The sequence below is a fragment of the Neodiprion fabricii genome, chromosome 7 (assembly GCF_021155785.1).
Source record: "Neodiprion fabricii isolate iyNeoFabr1 chromosome 7, iyNeoFabr1.1, whole genome shotgun sequence".
Classification (NCBI taxonomy): domain Eukaryota; kingdom Metazoa; phylum Arthropoda; class Insecta; order Hymenoptera; family Diprionidae; genus Neodiprion; species Neodiprion fabricii.
Genome location: NC_060245.1, coordinates 9,159,871 through 9,180,095, shown reverse-complemented (window position 1 = coordinate 9,180,095; position 20,225 = coordinate 9,159,871). Strand labels below are relative to the sequence as shown.

General features: G+C 36.8%; 1 long non-coding RNA gene across 1 annotated transcript; it reads right to left on the bottom strand.

Moving 5' to 3' along the window:
- Positions 1–19,551: 19,551 nt before the first annotated feature.
- LOC124187114 lies at positions 19,552–19,832 on the bottom strand. Its single transcript, XR_006871771.1, has 2 exons — positions 19,741–19,832; positions 19,552–19,649 (listed from the first exon to the last, which is right to left on the bottom strand). It is a non-coding gene; the product is annotated as an uncharacterized LOC124187114 (long non-coding RNA).
- Between the last annotated feature and the right edge of the window lie 393 nt (positions 19,833–20,225).

Sequence of the window (20,225 nt, the reverse complement as noted above, 5' to 3'; positions counted from 1 at the left end):
ATTCAGATTTTTAAAATTCAAAATGCCGGATTCACGATGGTGGCGAAAAATTTAGAGAATTGTTGAATTTTGCTTAAAATTACACTTAAGGGGTTTTTTGGGACGCTGATTACGAACCCGAACTCAGATTTTTACAATTCGAAATGGCATATCCAATATGGTAAATGAAAAGTTCAAATTTTATCAAGTCTGTATAGAAAATTCTATCCAGGGAATTTTGGGGTCGCTGATTAGGAATCTGAAATCAGACATTCACAATTCAAGAAGGCAGATCCAATATGGCGGACCAAAAGTTCAAATTTGATCGCATCCGGTCAAATAATTTTACCCACGGGTTTTCAGGGTCGCTGATTTCGAATCTGAAATAGGATTTTGAAATTCAAGATGGCGAATCCATTTGGTGGACAAAAGCTCAAATCTGATCGAATCCAGTTAAAAAAGTTTTGTTCCGCCATATTGGGTACGCCATCTTGAATTTTCGAAATCTGATTCCAGATTCGTAATCAGCGACCCCATAAAACCCTGGGTAGAATTTTGTGTACAAATTTGATCAAATTCAAACTTTTCAATCGCCACATTGGGTACACCATTTCGAATTTTACAAATCCGATTGCAGATTCAGATTCAGCGACCTCAAAAACTTCTGGGCACTTACTTTCGTTAGAATCAAACTATTTTTCGAATTTGCATCTACCATATTGGATCCGCAACTTTGAATTTTACAAATCCAAAATGACAAAAAAAGAAAAAAAAATGAGCACAGATGTCTTAATCACACGTTGTAAATTAATATCGCAATGGGAAAATATTTCCCAGTAATTAATCAAAAATGCACGTGAAGGGTTTGGAACTAGCGTAGACTAACTCACCAGGCCGATGAGGCTCATTCTTCAATATCGTGAGATCTTGAAAATTAACCTTATGAGCAATGAATGATAGGCTCCTCTGGCTTTAAACTCTTCGTATAAGCATTTGATCAAAATTGTAATTTATTGATTGCATACGTGGCATGCGAGATTGAGGACATCTTTTCTACATGCACATATCTTGCGATAATATGTACGTGTTATATATGTAATATTTGGTTACTTTATTAAGTAGTCCAATGGGTGGGTGTAACATAACTATGAACCGTTTCTCTGAAATAAACAAAGTTTTATATTTTATTTACTTATTCAAAATTACATAGTTTCTACATACAACCATCTACTAACCTGAAATAAACAAAGAAACTACATTTAATGTTTATTCTTCACCACTTTCATTCGCTCTTTTAATATTCTATTTATTTATTATTTTCACCTCATATATTTCGCAACCTCTATCTTCTCTCTCTTTTCCTCACTCGTCTCGATGGTCCACTACCTTACTCAACCCATTCTTAAGGAGGTAAACTTCCTTACATATATTTTGCATGTCGGTATGTAGGCGATAACTTGCTCAGACTGGATTAAATGACCCGAACATTGGAAATAGGTATCATTGTCTTTCTTTAGTTCATTGTTAGGTTGACCAATGGCATCTATTAATGTTATCAACGTATTAAACTTGCTGCTAGTAGAATTTGGTGGTCCAGGCAACGAGATTGTAAGACTGAACCCAAGGGAATTGCACCTATATTACATAAGTTTTTCATCGAAAAATATTCAGATCCACGAGACTTATGCACTACCTTCGGAGGCACCAAAAAAACGTTCCTCCACTACTAACATGATTCCGGCCGATTGAGTAGCTGAAACCGAAAAAGAAAAAAATGTCGTTAAACTTGAACTTGATATATTCAAGAGTACTTAGTTCAAATTTTAAATCAACCGGATAATTGGTCTTTGAGTTACAATGTCAGCAAATTTGAAAAATCTGATTTCGAGAAAAACGTGTTTAAACATTTAACTATCGATTTTTGCAAGGTAAAATGATATTTACCATAAAAACTGCTAATCAGCTATACCTGGCCCATACTATGGACCCTCCTCTTCCTCTTCATTACGTACCGTTCATGATGCCAAAAGATTCAGGTAACGACACGTCAGGGTTGATGGGGCCATTTTATACCTACGTGCGGTTACTTTTTAGAAGGTTGCCATCCGGGGAGTATTAGAGATACGGCCTTGAAATTTTTATAGGATATTCTTGAAAGTACCAACTGTCGACAAAGGAAAAAAAATAAAACGATTTTTTGAAAATGTCACACTGGTATAGCCCCTTAATTAATCGTGAGTGAACTTACAGACATTTCTGAACAATAACTTTTCGGCAACAGATATATCCAAATTCTAAATTCACAGAGACTAAATGGCTGAGCATATCAACGTTGCGTATTCGTCATCCCTTTGGATTTCAAGGTGAGGCTGTGCTCCAGAATTCCATCGAACACTAATCGACACGACTTGATGGCTCTCCATCTCGTCGATCTACGGATTTAGAGATAAGTCAATTCGAGCAGTTCTTTTTAACTCCAAGTGAACCGATATTCTTGCCATTTTGTTGAACTCACCGTTTGAATATCGTATTTAGAATTGATGGCAAGCTTCTCTACCCACAGTTAAGTGAAATGTATTGTTTCCTAAGCACTTTGAAGCTACAAGCAAATATCAGAGGTAGTAGAAAGCTCCTCTAGCCATGAATCAACAGAACATATTCTTTTCTAAGAAATTCGAAATATAACTAACACAAAAATTGGTTATAACATAGTGGAATTAGTGCCTAGCTGCATCCTTTAGGTATTCCGAGAGGGATTTTCCAGGTTTTAGCTTAATCCATAGCATAATTTTGTTCATCTTCAATTGATCACGGGTTTCATTGCCTGTAAGATATTTGGATCTATGGAAGTACATACATGGGATTTTGAATTGAGTTGACGTCAATGTGTCTCACATTCAGAAAGTGATTCTCCAGGCCCAACTACAGATAATTAATCGGGAATAAATAATACAAATTTCACGGATCAACTAAATGCAGCTGCAATTTGTATATTGATAAGAAACTACGTTAATCTAAAGAGAGAGATAGAATATTATAATAACCAATCAACTGTAGAATTAATAATCGTTTAGCATAAATGTTTTTAGTAGTGATTATACATTGTACCAAATATCATTAAGATTAAACAACACTTACTGAAGAGCGTAAACGGTGCAGTTACGGCTTTTCTACAGTTAGCTGTATTTGAATAATACTTCGCTGTCGATGCTATCTTCATTTATATTCACACACAGAATCATCGTAATTCTTTTATTGATTAAAATTCATTTATTATCATTCCTTTTTCATAACCAAATCATTGAAAGACTTTGTATCAACTCTTCCCAGATTCATTCATTTTCAACCATTTATTTTGAACGATCACCAATCCTATGTAGGATCAACGTACTTTGTGTGTTATCAATATGGAACGAGCAACCTGAACTGTACATCTATTCTATTTCCTCTATATGTGGCTTATAACAAACCTGTATTGGATTTATAAAAGATATTGACCCCAAGTATTTTATCACAAGACCACTGTCACGCCCCGACGTACCGCCTTGGCGTCCCTTTTTCAAAACTCCATTTCATTTCATTTCTTTAATTTGTTCAATTATTTCATCACAATCTCATATTCTAATAAGGTCACGTACAGTCCTCAGCATCCGCTGACATTGTATCTTATTTGCTGATACCAGGAACTGCGCTTATAGAATTGCTGAGCTAGTAACAGCGGCGCTCAGCCCGGGAATATGTCTCTTTTTAAGTCAAAATTATCATCAATAAATAAGATAAACCACTACCTTTGGAAACACCAAATTAAAATAGATTATCTGTTAAGATGTGTGAATGAATGCGTGAGAATTATCTTAAGATACCTTTAGTCAACATCTTATACTTGTAAATGACGAGATTGAGAATCGTCGGAACACCATCGAAAAACGCGAACTATCGCTGACCTAGATTTGGGCATCGGGAGGTCGGCCTCGCACTTCATTGGCTAATTACCCCTGCAACTTATTGCAATTGCAGATGCCTTTAAGTCTTCTTTATTAATACCCTCAGGCCCAAGCAACCACGTCTTTCGTCTGTCAAGTCGCGAGGTGCGTGGACGTCAAGCCGTATTAGCACTTCTTGAGTAATAGTAGTGTTCGGAAAATCTTAGTTGTGACCGGCCTAAAATCTCTTGCTAATTCGTCAACTCGAGAATTCATATTATCTTGAGATTTGAAAAGACTCACTATCTCCTATCTTCCAAATTCTTTCCTGTTCTTTACTATTTCTTATGTCATCGAGAATAGACATTTTTATGACATTCCGTTTACCTCAAATTAAATCAAGTTCAGCCCAGATTCAATCCGGATCTGGTTATATTAAACATTTACTCTAATAATCAAGAACTGTATTACTTCCGTCAAATAATCATTTTAATAATAATAATACAAACCATTTCGTATCAAAACGGCGAGTCAAACATTCGGACATTTATTGTGAAAAGTAACTTTTGATAATCAAAACTAAGGGACCGGGTTCATCGTTTCCAATATCATCCATCCACCCTTAAGAACTCGAGGTGAGGCCCTGCTCCAGAATACTACTGACACAGACCGACACGATCCGACGGCTCTCGATCTCGACACCACAAGAACACATCTGAAGATAAGTCAATCCGAGTGCTAATCTCCAACAGCGAACGAATTCTTATTTTCGCCTTTCTAATCAAAATTTACTATTACAATATCCATTTAAAAATAAGACTAGAGTTAGTGGCTAGCTTCACTACCCCCAATGAGATTGAACGTATTTTTTCCAAGATTTGAACACAATTCGAAATAACAGCAACAAGAATTGGTGTCCAACTATAGACAATTTCCTTGGGAATTCAGAGAGTTATTCTCCAATCTTCAGCTCGGCCCCACTTTATAATTAATTCAAGATAATTTAAAAAGAGAGATACAATATCGAATAATCACGACCAGCTAGTTATAAGTATCGTTCAGGATAGATGTTCTTGGCATCAAATAATAATATCATTTAGAATAGAATAACACACGATTTACTTAAATACGCAAACGGTCTAATTTAGTGATTCTGCAGCTTCTCTGCATTTGAATATAAACTCGTCCGTCGGCGTGGATTGTTGTATAAGCTCAAACACTTTATAAATTGTTACTTCGGGTTCTATGTGATTATCGTCATTCATTGTTACAGAATATACTTCATCTTTTATCAGTTAAATCATTTCGAACCATTTATTTTGAACGACAACCTTTTCCCATTTTCATTATTATAAATTAGCCTCAACCATTTAAACAAGCCTCACAGACCTGTATAGGACTAGGCAACAACGTACCCACATTACCGGCTTATCGAGAGGTAAGTCTTTCTCAGTTTTAATTTTTATCCATTGTCGTTACGTGGGAGCATCTTTGATTATTCATCAATCATTAACTACCACCGCTCAGTACACTCACCCTCACGTAACGCCACACAAGCGGAATATTCGGAAAATTTTTCGGATACATTGTTCCGATGTCACGTGTTGTGTGGAAAGGTTGCAATATAAGTCGTGGGTGACAAAACTATGGTCGGTAAGTCTTTGTACTGTGCAAAGTTTTTTTTTTTTGTACGGTCACATGAACAATAAATACTTTAGGCACGGAACGTCGACGAAAAAGACGCGTAAATCATCGTAGTGTTACACTATGGTATATCTTGCAACAGATACCTGGAAAATTCGATTTTCGAAATCTGTGGAGCATGCATAGAATAACCCAGCCCTCTGACACTCACGTACTTCGATTGCGTTAGCTGTTACCACATCATGACTCTAATCACACGCGGCGCTAGTAGTAACTTTGGCCGCGTGCAGCGCCAACGACGTGAAGAAGAATTATTTTTATTCATGGCGGTTCATTGTTTGGGACATGAGGTTAGTTCTCTTCGGCCTAAACTACACTAACGCCGCGTAGTGTCGGGGCTCATTATGTAGACCCAAGCTCGGGTGAAGTGTCAGAGGGCTGGAGTAACTCACATTTGAACAGTGTGGTAAGCTGATGCTGACATATCACAAGTGAAATGTTTGAATTTACAGACGCAGTCTTGCTTTGGTGCAAGTGCATTTTCAAATATCTCAATGAAAGGGACTGTGTTATTGAGCGTAAACTATCACACTCTAATCCCACGTGCTGTCAGTGTTGACTTTGTTATGAACGGCCCATTTTTGCGATATTCCTCGAACTTTCCTAACCGTAAGAAGCACGCAGTCAACGCATTTCTGTGGACGCTCAATTGCCGAAAGTAAAACCTTAAAAGGGATGGCGCAAAGAAGTTGCAGAAAGACCAACTCTGCTTATGTGGCAACTTGCCCCATCAACAGACGATTTTGGAATCAGAACAAACCGAGATTTTTGTATCGAAACCATGGCGATTGCCAGTCAGTCAATTAACACAATGAACTACTAATGAGTTTGTCACATATATGAACGAAAATTTTCTCTGTGGAGCACTCAAGGTGCCAATGACGGCACGTCGAACTCAAAGTTTGACAACTCACACTCAATAATAGAGTCCGTGCAATTAAGGTATTTAACCGTGCCCATGCGCCGAAAAAGCTCTGGTGTATAAGATGTAGCATTTTGATTATGTGCATGCACCAATGTTATGTTATTGCACTGTCCGAAAATAGGACATTCAACATATGTTCCACAGGCTTTGAAAATAGAAATTATTTTCACAGTTGTTGCAGCCTGGTGTTTTCAGATGTAAGAGCGTAAAGTGGTAGTACGCACACAATAAGTGCCATGGCCGCACGAGCGGAAGTAGATGTGCAGCTCCGTTACACAAGGGATACGTATTTTCAATCTGCACTTTTTTCTATACTTGTTTATTGGAGTGTTCTCTTTTACATACCATTTGCAGGCGCTGGGCGGTCTTTTGCCAACGCCTGCAAGGTTTTTTTCACATCAGTCGTGGAGCAAGAATAACAGGTGAGAATGCCTACCACCTTCTCGGATCGCTAGCAGCGTGGTAATAATATTGTTACATGATTTTAAGATTGGTTACTTCCAGCATTTATAAATGGTACGCGAAAGATGATTTTCAATGTTAATGTAATGAGAAATATTATGTACAACACGTGCAAATAGGCGATATATGACTCGTGTGATTACAGCTCTTGCCTATGCCTTGTGCAATTGACCACACTCTTGCTGATATAACCCATTTCTAACGCTTGTGACATTAATACACAATTATTTTAATTTATATTCTACAACGATTAATCGAAACGATTATCGAAGGCATGTGGCATGAATTACTCTTCTGCATAATCGGCTATAAATAAGGGTACCTTTCACATGCTTACCCAGCTATACCTCTGTTTTTTTAATTGTCAGTGTTTGCTTATTGAATGTATCCGCAACGGGACATCTAGAAAATGTATGCCACAAAAGTTTAGAAATTTTCGAAAAATTCCAATACTGATGTTAATTTTTTCGGAATTAAATTGGTATCTGGTGTCTTTGAAACTTATTAAAACATTCGCAGATTACGTAGTTCAAATCGATCAGCCTTTCACACAGTAAAAATCAATTTGCAGCTCTTACAAACTCAAATATATACATTTATTTGTCACTAAATTCATATGTGGGCAGGTATGGAAGATGTTTGCCGACGAAATTCAGGACACCAAACAAGAAATTCTTGAAGAAAAAGAAGAATATCCCTCCTTGACACCATACTTTGCTGGTAGAGCACTGAGCATGCGGCTTAGAGTTGCCAGATTGGAAAATATGAAGAAATTTTTCGATGATGCTGAATGGTTGAGTTATTGCAGTATGAGCAACGAAGTGAATGAGCAGTATGAGAAATTAGTCCATTCAATCCAAGATACAGTCACTGATTTATTTTACAAATGGATTGACGATGTTGGGGAAGATGTGCACAAACGATTAGATATATATTTAATGAGGCCAAGTAGAAACAAGACAGGTTTATTAGAGTGCAACATAGATCCAATGATTATGAATACCTGCCATGAAGCAAAATACTGGATGATGTGGAGGTTTAAAATTCCGATATCTATACAAATAATATTTGACAAGTGGCCTACACTGAAATTCGTGTATGAGAGTGTGCTATCAGTTATCCTGGCCTACAACAAAATCATAGAAGGTCAGTAGTGTATTCATACTGTCCTTATTTATTTAATTACTCTTATCCATGATTTTAACTTACAGCAGGAAATCCACGTACAAGGGTCTAGAGAAAATACTTCACGCATAATTGGTTGATTAAAGAAGCAAACTGTGCTAATTGATGTTAGATTATAATCACATGATGCGTTTTATGTAAACGCAAAATTAAACACATAGTTATTGTAGTTCTGCATTGATTATTATTAGTTGAAATCTAGCTGATTTAATCCATGACTAGATGGTAATCGTTGATGATAGAGACGTTCCATACATCAATCACGATCGAATATCGCCTAGCTTCAATAAGCTTGTTTTATTAGCCAATTATACTGAATAACTCGTTCTCGATGATAACAAATAGATGTGGAGAGATGAGAATAACTTTCATTTGCTTGCCAAGAGACACCTGTACAATTATAAGTCTCAAGTTTTATTGTAATCTAGAACGCATAAGTTGGTCATTATGAGTATTTATCGATTATAAAATTAAAAGGGGGGGGGGGGGGAGGTAAGGTTTTCAGCGTAAAAAAAAAAAAAAAACAGTCTTTTGTGAATTTTTTTTAAAGTATGGATTGAGCAAATTCAGTCAAACCTTTTGTACATTATTAAGTATACTTTTAACAATATTCTGTAATTTTTTCATGCGGAAATATTGAAAAACAAGCCGGTGACAGAGCTTGGCCCAGAACGTGTCAGAAAAAAAAACAATTTGCGGTGTCCACTATATCTCGGTCGGAAATTATCTGATATCAAAAACAATTAAAATTTAGTCAAAGTATCATCAAATCCTCCCCCCAACGTTATTTGATTATTTTTTTTTTTCATTTCAAAATTTTTGGTGGCCATCTAAAGTGAAAACTGCTATTTGTCACGAAAAATTCCGCGATTTTGTGGGTGGGAAACACCCTTGATGTAAAAAAAAAATTTTAACTAAACGTTGGGGGGAGATACTTTATATGTAGAAAATGTGTACCAAGTTTGAAATGAATCGGTGAACTATACAGTGAGCACCGCACAAAGAAGAGACCCCGAGTATAGGATGCGCTGTGTAATGTATTGCATCTCATTCTTTTGCACGTTCAATATATATGTTTGTCTCTTTCTATAACGCCTTAAGTTTTCGTGTTAAACTTTATTTTACTCTTCATATAATTTCCGTACCGGGCTCTATAACTCAAATCGTTTCTTAAGGAGTAAACTCCAAAAAAGAGTGAACTGCGATCGAACCCGTGTCCCGCATCACTCCACCCTCATGTAATATCCACTCAGCCACACTACAGCTACGTCCATGATCGCGCGTGCGCGTTTGCTCGGTATGTTTTTGGAGCTTGCTTGGAATTCGCTGATGGTTCTCTGGAAGATTCAGTTCGAGAAAAAAAAAATTTCCCCCAACCGCTTGCCCATTGCACATTTTGCATAAATGTTATCGAGCTGGCTTCGTATATTTTTCCATAGACTGCGTGTACAAATATTCGAGAACACCAGGCGTCACATATTTTCATATCAATAAAAAAATTATATGTATTAAAAAAAAAAGTATACGGGCTGAGAATGGTTGATTATTTTGGTTCATGATCATTGATCACATGATTATTACACTTTTTGATGTGTACATAATACCAGACAAGGAGAGTTTGCATTATTTAAATTTCATACACGTTATACGAGAATTTAATATTACTATATATTGTGACGTGTATTTTTCCGTACCTCGACCACTCGGAGAAAATGACAGAGAACTTACCGCGTACACAATAATTTGGCGGCCCCCGATGTAACCGGGATTTAAAAACAATATCGCGAAATTCTGTTGGGCGCCTGGCGTGATTAACACGCCTCGAAATCGTTAATTCGCTATGGCTCGGCAATTAACTTGGTAGCTCAGTACCACGGAGAGGGGAAGGGTAATTCTTGGGGAGAGAGTGAAACACTCGAAAACCACACGCTACTTAACAAAAAAAGTAAAACAAAATCTTATATTTCACAATAGCGGTGATACAAAAACAAAAAAAAATTAATTCAAATGTCGTTCGACGCGATCCTAAAACTAAACAGAAGATTACACGTAACCTACGCTATTCCTTACTCTACTGAGCTCGCGGCTCCCTAACTAAAATTTCACTCAACAATTAAAAACTCTCCCTACGCTACTCTCAATTCGGAAATTCGCAAGTTTTCATCAATAGCAATAATTGCTCGAAACCGAAACTAAAACTACTTTCTCGACGGTGCGCCGTTGGGCTACCGAACAGACGGCGTCCTCGATCTCACCCGCGATCCCACCCGACTCGGAGCTTCGAAGCTACCGCGAGCTGCCTCAAATCTAAACGTGACAACTTCACCTAACCTAAAGCTTATTCCAACTAAACAGATCGTTAAACGCCACTATACTTTAGACGCAACCAAAACTCAATATACGAACTTCTCGTCTGAACCGCTACTCAACGCAACTGCAACTTCGACTATACATAACCTCAACTCAACTAAACACTATCTGAAATAAACGGCAACTTGACTAAGCGCAAGCGCAACTAAATGTAACCTCAACTAAAGACAATCTCAAGGTAACACAACTCAATTAACATCATCTTAACTAAATGAAAACAGGACTAAGCGCAAGCGCAACTAGACGTACCCTCAACTATACGCTATCTCAACGCATCCGAAATCAAACCTTCTCGAAATCCTCGAAAACGTTATTCGCTAATTCGAGCACTCTAATTCGGCACTTCGCAACCTACTCGAAAGGTGACACTGCAAAACCCGATAACGCGGCTCGACCCGGCACAGCAGAATGCGGCTGTACTTCATTTTAAAAACGAGAGAGATTCAACTAAAACCTGTGACTCTACTCAACTTTCTCAAGGACCCGAAATTTACTCTACTCTATTACGCGCACACAAGCTACGTTTATCAAGCAAATAATCGGCAAAAGGATTTCGAGTACTTTTCCAGAATGCATATCCAAAACGGCTATCCGTTACTCAGCGAGCCTTTTCGTAATTATGCTCGAAATTCAATCGCGAGGATAGACGCAGCGTTTACCTTCTACATCCTCGCAACACCCTCTCCATCCCCGTCGCGATTTTTGGGCGGCTCCATTACTTCGCGAAACTCCCTAAAACGTGACTACCTATCACGACCGCCAGAACTAGAGTGGTTTCAAAACTTACGACCTGCCGCAACACGGATCTTGATACGCCATCCCATACGTGACGTCATACCCACAAGAATACGCAATAATCGACCCGTCATCGATTTCGTCGATTGCGCAACTCGGCGCGCACCTTTAATAGCATCGCGGAGCAGAACTTAACGCTAAATCGCAATCTCGGCCTCCGCGCAGCTCCGAATCGTCTTGGTGGTGAGTGTGGTGCTTTCTCGTCGCTAGTCGGTCCGTCGAAAGTTGCAGGTCAATTGTTGGCGCGGTGAAGGGGATGGCGCGCCGGCCGCCAGCGGGAATTGCGTCCACCTTGGATTCCTGCGATGCGGGGATCTGCGTTGGCTTCTCCTCGGCAGCCTCGATATCCTTCCTTCGCAATCGTCGCTAGTCCGGCACTCCGCAGTTTCCTCGAATTTGGCGCCGACTTCCTGCCTGATACCGTTGTAGCTCGAAAATGAAAAAAAAAAAACAATTCGAAGTATCTTACGCTATTCGCTGAAGTGTCTCCTCTCGTAGTTTCGGATGCGTGACTTTAGTCCTGGCGCTCTTTTGCAAAGACTTCGCGACTCAATTTCGGAAATTCCTAAATTTTGGTTCCGCCCAGGGTTCAAGGAGCCCCTTTTAACGGGCATCAAAAATGCCACGTTACAATATATGTATACATGTTTTCCTCTTCGTTGATGTTCTTGCTCTACACTGACGAATCATACTCCTTAATACTATGATCTGTGTACATTGTCTGCGATTTACGATTGTGAACATTCAACTTTTATATCAAATCCAATTTGGTAAGTCATAATTGTCAATTTAATATAATTTCTTGTAAAACTTAATATACTGATATATTCATCGTCATTCATACTTAGAAACCTATTAAAATCTTACATATAATTATCACAAATCAATATATTCCGGATCGGGAACGTTTAAATTTATAACGAGAGAGCAAGTTGTTAAATGTGTTGATATTTTGTGAGATTGATTCTATTTTAAGTACCTTCAATTTTCTCTAAATCTTGTGGATCATATAGTACAAATGCATTTCGTCAAATTACTTTCATTATTTTATATGGTCCTTCGTAAATATCGAAAAATTTATGAGTAACTCTATCTTGTGCGCTGGAGGGTGTTGGCAATCTTAATAACACTAAATCATTCATCTTTTAATTTAGTTCAATCACCCGCTTGATCTTTTGATTACTTTTACGCTTCTGAAAGCTTTTTTTCAAATTTTCTCTTGCTAATAAGATTTTGGTTTGATGGTCAATTGGCACTGTTTCAGGATATTCAACTATTTTTCTTATTTGATCCGTAGGTATTTCGCCAAAATGCAACTCATGTGGAAAATATGCCGTACTAAAATTTCTCGTAATGTTGCAAAGAGTTTCTATTTCACATATAAATTTAGCCTATTTGATACGATAGTCAGCAAAAAATGTTCGAAAAAAATCTACCTAATTCTCGCATTACATGCTCTGTCGGGTTAGATTGTGGACATTGAATGCTCGAATAACAAACTTTAATATCTTCTTTTTCTAAAATATACTTCCACGCTTGAGCTGTGAATTGCGTTCCATTATCTGATAATATTCTCTTTGGCTTACCTAATTTTGGAATATAGGAGTCTAAAATTTTCTTCAAGCTGGCACGAGTCGTAGCTTTTTTCATTGGATAAAGACAAACATGTTTGGAAAACGCATCTATCATTACAAAAATATATTGTACACCTCCAACTGATCTAGGTGAAGGGCCATAAAAATCAACAGTCACTAATTCTCCTGGTTCGTCAGCTTTTACCATGTCATATTCCCCTTCCATGTTTACAGATATGTATTTGACCCTTTGACATAAATCATAATTAATTATAAATTTTTTAACATCTCCGACTATCCCTCTCCAGTAATAATTATTTTTTAAACATTGTAATTTTTTGTATTATCCTGGATGCCCTAACTTTGAATGCACATATCGTACTAAAGATACTTTTAAACATATAGGTACTACAATTTGCCATAGTTTTGTTATTTTGTCTTGATGAAATAGAATGCCTTCATAAATTTGAAAATAAGGATCTTCTTCAATACTCTTCACTAGTTGCTGTTTCTGCTTTATTATTATTTCATCATTTTGTTGTGATTTCGCTAACTTTTTGAATCGATCTTTCAAATCTTTGTCCAAGGCCAAACTAAGTACCATACTTAAGATTTCTGTTTTATTTGTTTCATCTGATATTTTAATAAACGACTCTATTTTTGATATTATTAAAGGTTCTTGTTAATCAACAGTTTCAAATTTTCCTTCGGGATTCCTGCTGAAAAAATCTGCTGCTTTATTATCTATACCGCGACAATATTCTACATCAAACGAATACTCATTTCACAACAAACACCATCGTATCAATCTTCCATTATGAAAGGTACTATTTCTAAGAAACGTTAAACTTTTATGATCAGTAACTATTTTAAATCGGGTCTCTGCCAGAAACATTCGAGACTTTTCAATAGCGTAAATAATCGCGAGTAGCTCTTTTTCCGTTGTAGTGTAATTTATTTCTGTCGTTGTTAAACATCTACTCACAATTGAAATTAAATAATTATCTTCATCATTATCAGTTTGATATAGAATTTTACAAATCCCTTTGTTACTCGCATCAGTCGGCAATTTGAATTGACAATTTGGTATAATGTGACTCAAAGTTAGTCTTAATTTTCATAAAACTCTTTCAACAATCTGTATGCCTCAGAATGTTCTTTGGTCCAATTCCAGACTGCATCTTTCTTTAACAAATCTCTAAAAGGATCTAGATATTGCGAGTGCTGGATACTAAATTGCCTACAAAAATTACAAATGCCAAGGATTCGTTGTAGGTCTAATTGATTTCTGGGTTCTTGAAAGTTTTTAATTATAGCAAGTTTTCCTGGATCAGGGGTGATTCCCTGTGGTGTCAATAAAAATCCTAAAAAGATCACAGATTCTCTAAAAAATTTCGACTTTTGCAACCGCAATGTAAAATTATGTTCAAGCAATCTTTTAAATACAAGTCCTAAATTCAAAAGGTTTTTCTCAAAATTTGGTGAAGTTATCAATAAATCATCTATGTAACAAGTTAAAAATGACGAATACTCATTTCCAAAGACTATGTTCAAAGCTCTAATAAAAGCGCTACCTGCCGTCTTTAAGCCAAAAGGAACTCTACAAAATTGATACAAACTTGATCCATGTAAAAATGCTGTTAATGGTCTAGATTTTTGTGATAATGATATTTGTCAATACCCATGAGTTAAGTCAATTGTCGACATAAATTTCGCTCCGTGGTGTTTTCGTAATAAATCCGGAATATTCGGTGGCGATTCATTGTCACCTTCGACTGCATCATTTAAAAATCTTGCATCTAAGCATACGCGTGTTTGATCTTTCTTTTTTTTTTACAATCCTCAAGGGATTGCAATCGAACGTTCAATTATACCTAAATCTAGCATGTATTCAATTTCTGCATTAACTTTTTCTTTTAGTGCAAGTGGTATAGGATAAGATTTCCGAATATATGGATTTTGTTCTGTCAACTTTATTTCATGCTCATATACATCGGTACACCCTGGTTTGTTAGAAAATAATGCTTGATATTTATTGAGTAACTCTACATCAATTGGGCCTGCAAATCATCTAGCCACGTTAGGTTAACCGCGACCGGTGGAAGTTCTTTGCAAAAGTTATGATCCTCTCCCTGATTATTTGTTCCTTGATTTTGTTTGGATAGTAAACTTAGGTTATTATTATGAAAATTTTCAGTTTTAGTTATATTCATTTCTTCTGGCGAGTCAACAAGTAATTCTGAAAAATCAGTTTCAGTACATTTTCCTGTATCTACTAATTCATATATTATTAATTCGGGATTCTCTTGTACAGTTGAATTAATAGTATCATTAACATCACATTCAATATCTTTGACATTCAACATACTTTGATCATCAGGAACAATTTTATCGATTATGTTTTTACACGGCACATTGTTTGTTTTTTCTGAGTAATTTCTTTCGCTATTATTGCTTTCCAAATTATTGAAATCACTAGTTACTTCCAAATTTTTAACAGTTCCTATGTTCAAGAATAAATCCGCAAATTTTGTTTTAATTATCTGTATTACCATCACGTTATTATTGGTTGAAGATACTAACTTATTCAAAGTTTCCCATTCGAACGAAACTTTTGAATTACAAACTTTTATGTGACTAACTTCGATCGTACGATTTTCATAATTAATTATCGCATTATTACGTAACAACCAATCGTTACCCAGTATAATTTGATTTGCTAAATGAGGTATGACTGAACACGAGTAATCCAATTTTCGTTTTTTCCATTTCCGTCCGACCATTTCTAAAAGAAACTGTTTTTTAACTGCAGTTGCTTTCTTACCTATAGCTGGAATGACTATTACAGTACTAACTGGCATAACATGTAATCTGTTTTTGGCTTCTAAGTTATTGAATAATGCCTCTGAAATTGCTGTAACTTGACTTCCAGTGTCAATTAATGCCTGAAAATAATTTCCCATAACGGTTACTGTAAGGTGTGGACATATAGGAGTTATTATGTTTGAATCTGAGGTTTTTGAGTTTTTGTCAAGATTTAAATCACAAGCTAGGTCTTCAATGAAATCAAACGAGTTACGATGCGGTGTCAGACCTGTTTTCATCGCATCGATCTTTAGTTTAAAGGACTATCTTGTGTATCAATTGATTGTCGAGAACTACTATTCGATGTCTGTGAATTTCTGACATTTGAATTTGTTTGTGGATATCTATTACTACTATTATTATAATTATACGAAGGCGGTGGAATGCTTGTGTTAGGAAATTAAAATTAGGAAAATTCTTATATTATTTTGATAACTATTAGGATGTTGATAACTATTTGATGTTTGTTGTTGAGTGTTAAAACCTTGCTGATACAAATAATTTTGTTTGTTTACTCGTCCTGTTCCAACATTTGAATCGTTATCTTTATTATTAGCAAAGTTTCTTTTTCTTTGATCGTTATCTCTTTCACTTGTTTCAAATAATAATTTCGCAAATTACCATCACTTTGATTAAATTATGCTGCGACCATCTATTTTTCTCTCTACTTTGAATTGCAATTGAATAAAACTCTTGAATAAATGTTACTTTGAAACCATCATAATTATTAATTCTACCTTTTCGACTATCAATCCAAACCTTTGCTCTACCCTCTAACGTATTATGCACAACTCATATTTTTTGTTCTTCGGGCACATTTTTTACTGCAAAATATTTTTCCAAGTCATTTAAAAATTAAAAATTTACGCGGATTTGTATTGTCTTCTCCAGAAAATTTAGGCGTCTTAATGTTAATATTGAAAGCTTGTAAACGATTTATCAACTCATTAACGACTCTATCCTCTACGTCACCTTGTTGTTGAGTTGCTTGCTGAGCTCGAGTTCGATCAACTAAACGTTTTTGTTCGTCATTTTCAATCCGTAATCTGCTTATTTCTGCGGTCAATTCGTCATAATTCTGTTTATCCCGCATGACTGTCTCTAGCTCTGCAAGCTGCTTGTTTATTTCGTTTTTTCCTGCTCTAATCGTTTCCGTTCCTCCTCCATCATTTGACCGTTATCACGACCAGGTTTTAAATTTTTCGTTGTCTCGGGAATTGCACCTTGCAATTTTCTTTTGTTTTTCGTCTCGATCGGTCGCATTTTTTGACTTAGTTTGAATTGGCGAATGAATAGTTTTACCCACTACAAATGCTATATACTATAATTATAAACTAATCACAGAGTTGTGAAATGTCGAGCCTTTGAAGCGATGGGCGCCAATGTGACGATTTTTTTTATTTATATGTTTATTTAATTTATATGTACGTTGAAGGAACTATCGACTTTTTCAATTTCATGAGCAAATCGTTAATTTCAATCTATATCATGAGTACGTTCAACTAACAGACACATTCGTTCTCGTACCAAATAAATAAATAAATTAGGGATGTATAATTGTAAAAAATTATTCATTCATCCATCCGTTCATTCACAAGATTCAAAATACACTCCCCACACACAAAATATTTACTATAAAATGTCTCGGTTCTCTTCCCATTGCAATGCATGCAATTGCGAGACCATTCCGGTACCTCAAGCCTCCGGCCACCTGTGGTTCCTAATGTTCGTCAAACTTTTGCTCTGTCTGTCGTCGTCGAAGTTCAGTTTTGCAATATTTGTTTTCGTAGACGTATTTTTCACTTAACATTATTGGTAAAACAAAAATAAAAAAAAAAAACAGAAATGAGGACTACGAGGTATGGACTAGTTCCTTCGGCGTCTACTCGTGGAATGCTTCTCGGGTTACTGCGAATCCCGTCCCCCACTCCATCGTCGCCCTAAATGTCGCGTCTGGCTTATCACTGTCCTGCCTTGACTATGTGTCTTTGAAAAGGCGGAACCTAAAATTACGGATTTCGCGATCCAATCGCCAATATTTTTGTGAAAGAGCGCCAGGACAAAGGTCACGAATCCGATACTCTGAGAGGGGACACTTTACGGGCTGGTGAACACGACTTTTCAGGATTTTTGTTTATTTTTTTTTGTTTCGAGTAAATGCGACACCATACACGGGATCGGCGGCAAATTCAACAGCGGTATAGGATTACAGTCGCGGAGGATTGCGACAAGGAGAGGACCTCACTCGAGGCTACGGAGAGAGCGCCAACGTAGGACTCTGCCGCGAGGGAAACCAAGGCGGACGAGACTCCCATTGGCGGCCGGCGAGCCATAGTCTCTCCTCGCCACGCTGACGTCATGCAGCCTCGAAAACTCCTCACCGAACCACCGTACCAAATGATGGAACACCTAGTCCGGGAGCCAGCGACCTTTTTTGCGACTGAAATCGCAAAAGCTGATTTTTTTTTGTACGCTTTATCCGGCATTCCACATAACGGAATGGACCATCAGCTTGCCTGACTGCGCGGGGTATAGGTGTGGTAGCCACCTAGACATGTAAAATAATAACAAAAAGAAACTAATACAACAAAAACTGAGACTTTGTCTATATGTTAATGATGTTGAAAACTAACCAAAAAACATAATCAGCTGACTATAGAGTGCGTGATTATGCTTCAGCTTTCCAGGTAAACAAGTGAAAAATATGCTCTGAGTAAACTGATACAGCAAAAGCTAACATTTGGTAAAATAACATCTAATATAATACGTTACATGAAAAAAATAGTCCGCTGAATTTTTTGCGTTGGATAAGTGCTCAGCTTACGAGTTAAAGGTGCAGCGCATAGCTGTCCGCGCGGGTGCGTTACATCTTGAATGCATCAGTTGAACACTTTTCGCTCGCTTAATAGAATCGCTCGAACCATTGAAAAAGAAATTTATCATCCTTCGCTTCCCAGCCGTAATTTGTTGCGTGTAATTCCGTCAGAATGTGCAAATGAGCGTGTGCCCAAATATTTGCAATATACGTTGTGCGCAGCAAATGTTGGTGTAGTTCAGTTTTGCAGGGTGACAGAGCTGATCCGTCGATGTTATTTCTTGGCAAACGGAATACGTCGTCGTTTCGTAGTATATTATACGTCTTCAAAAATGTTGCAACTCAAGCTTCGTGAACGTTGTTAATTTTTTTGAATCCGTACATTCAGCAAACGTATTCTTCTATAATATCAAATGAAGTCTCTAAGTCTTTGTCAGGTACGTTGCTTAGTTTAATAAAACTCTCCATGTATGCTGCAGAGTTCTGTAAAAGTTTATACGGCTGACTTTTTTCTTTTCTAAAAAAAGATGGATTACAGTCACAGTCTGTGAAGGCATGAAAAGCTGGCAGCGCTGCGCTTAATTTAGGGCCTAAAGTTTCATAGAGTTGACTAATGTTAATCAAACGTTGGTTATTACCCATTCCGGCTTCCATTGAAACTTTAACATTAGCGTTACCTATGGCACTCGTGTTAGCAATCATTATAACGGCTACGTCAGTATTGGAGCATCTTATCGTGACATGCGCGTCATAATCTATCTGACAGACGTGAAAAACGATCATCGTATCCGCTTCTTCATGCGCAGGGCAGCTTAAATGGTGATCGAGCATCTTTTGTACGTGGCCATCATTCACTACATATTTGTAGCATTGATGATAATTTATATAAATAGTTTCATTACCAATTAAAGGTGCTATGTGATCGAGTGTCCAGTGCTGGATTACAAAACTCACCAATGCTTCTGTGAAATTTACATTTTTTAGGTCTTCATTGAAATCAGATGAACGTCTTTGATCAGGTCCCTCGATGTTGAATTGTCTAACTTCCATTCCTGTCAAAGAATGTTCATTATCTTTGATGGAAGGAAACATACCGATCAAAAGCGATCACTATAACTTCCGCATCATTTGAACAAAACATACCCAAAATATTTTTGAAGATATTTCCGTAAGTAGCTGGAACATCCCTCATCAAATGCAGCACAAAAAATCCATCAAATATCTTCACGTTGGTGCGTTGTGGCGTGTGCAGCTCAGTTTGCTGCTCGAGTACTTTTAATAACGCTGCCTTATTTGTTTTACAAATAGATCCGTCCGTGTACTATTTTAATTTCCAGTTGTAAATATTTACTATTTATTTTCATGTATCAATATTTATTGTTCACATTTTCATGTCTGCATATCAAAACATGTAAATATCAAGTAAGACGGCAGCGTCTCGTCGCTAAGTTGAAATAAAAGATTTTCAAAGAAAAGCACGAGACCGCCATACTCTTATATACTCCAAAGTGACCACAAACCCGTCAAATTCAATTTATTACATACGTTGAATGATAAATATTTACATGTTTAAATATGTTAACTTTAAATTCATAAATTTATATTATGATATATCATAAGATACAATA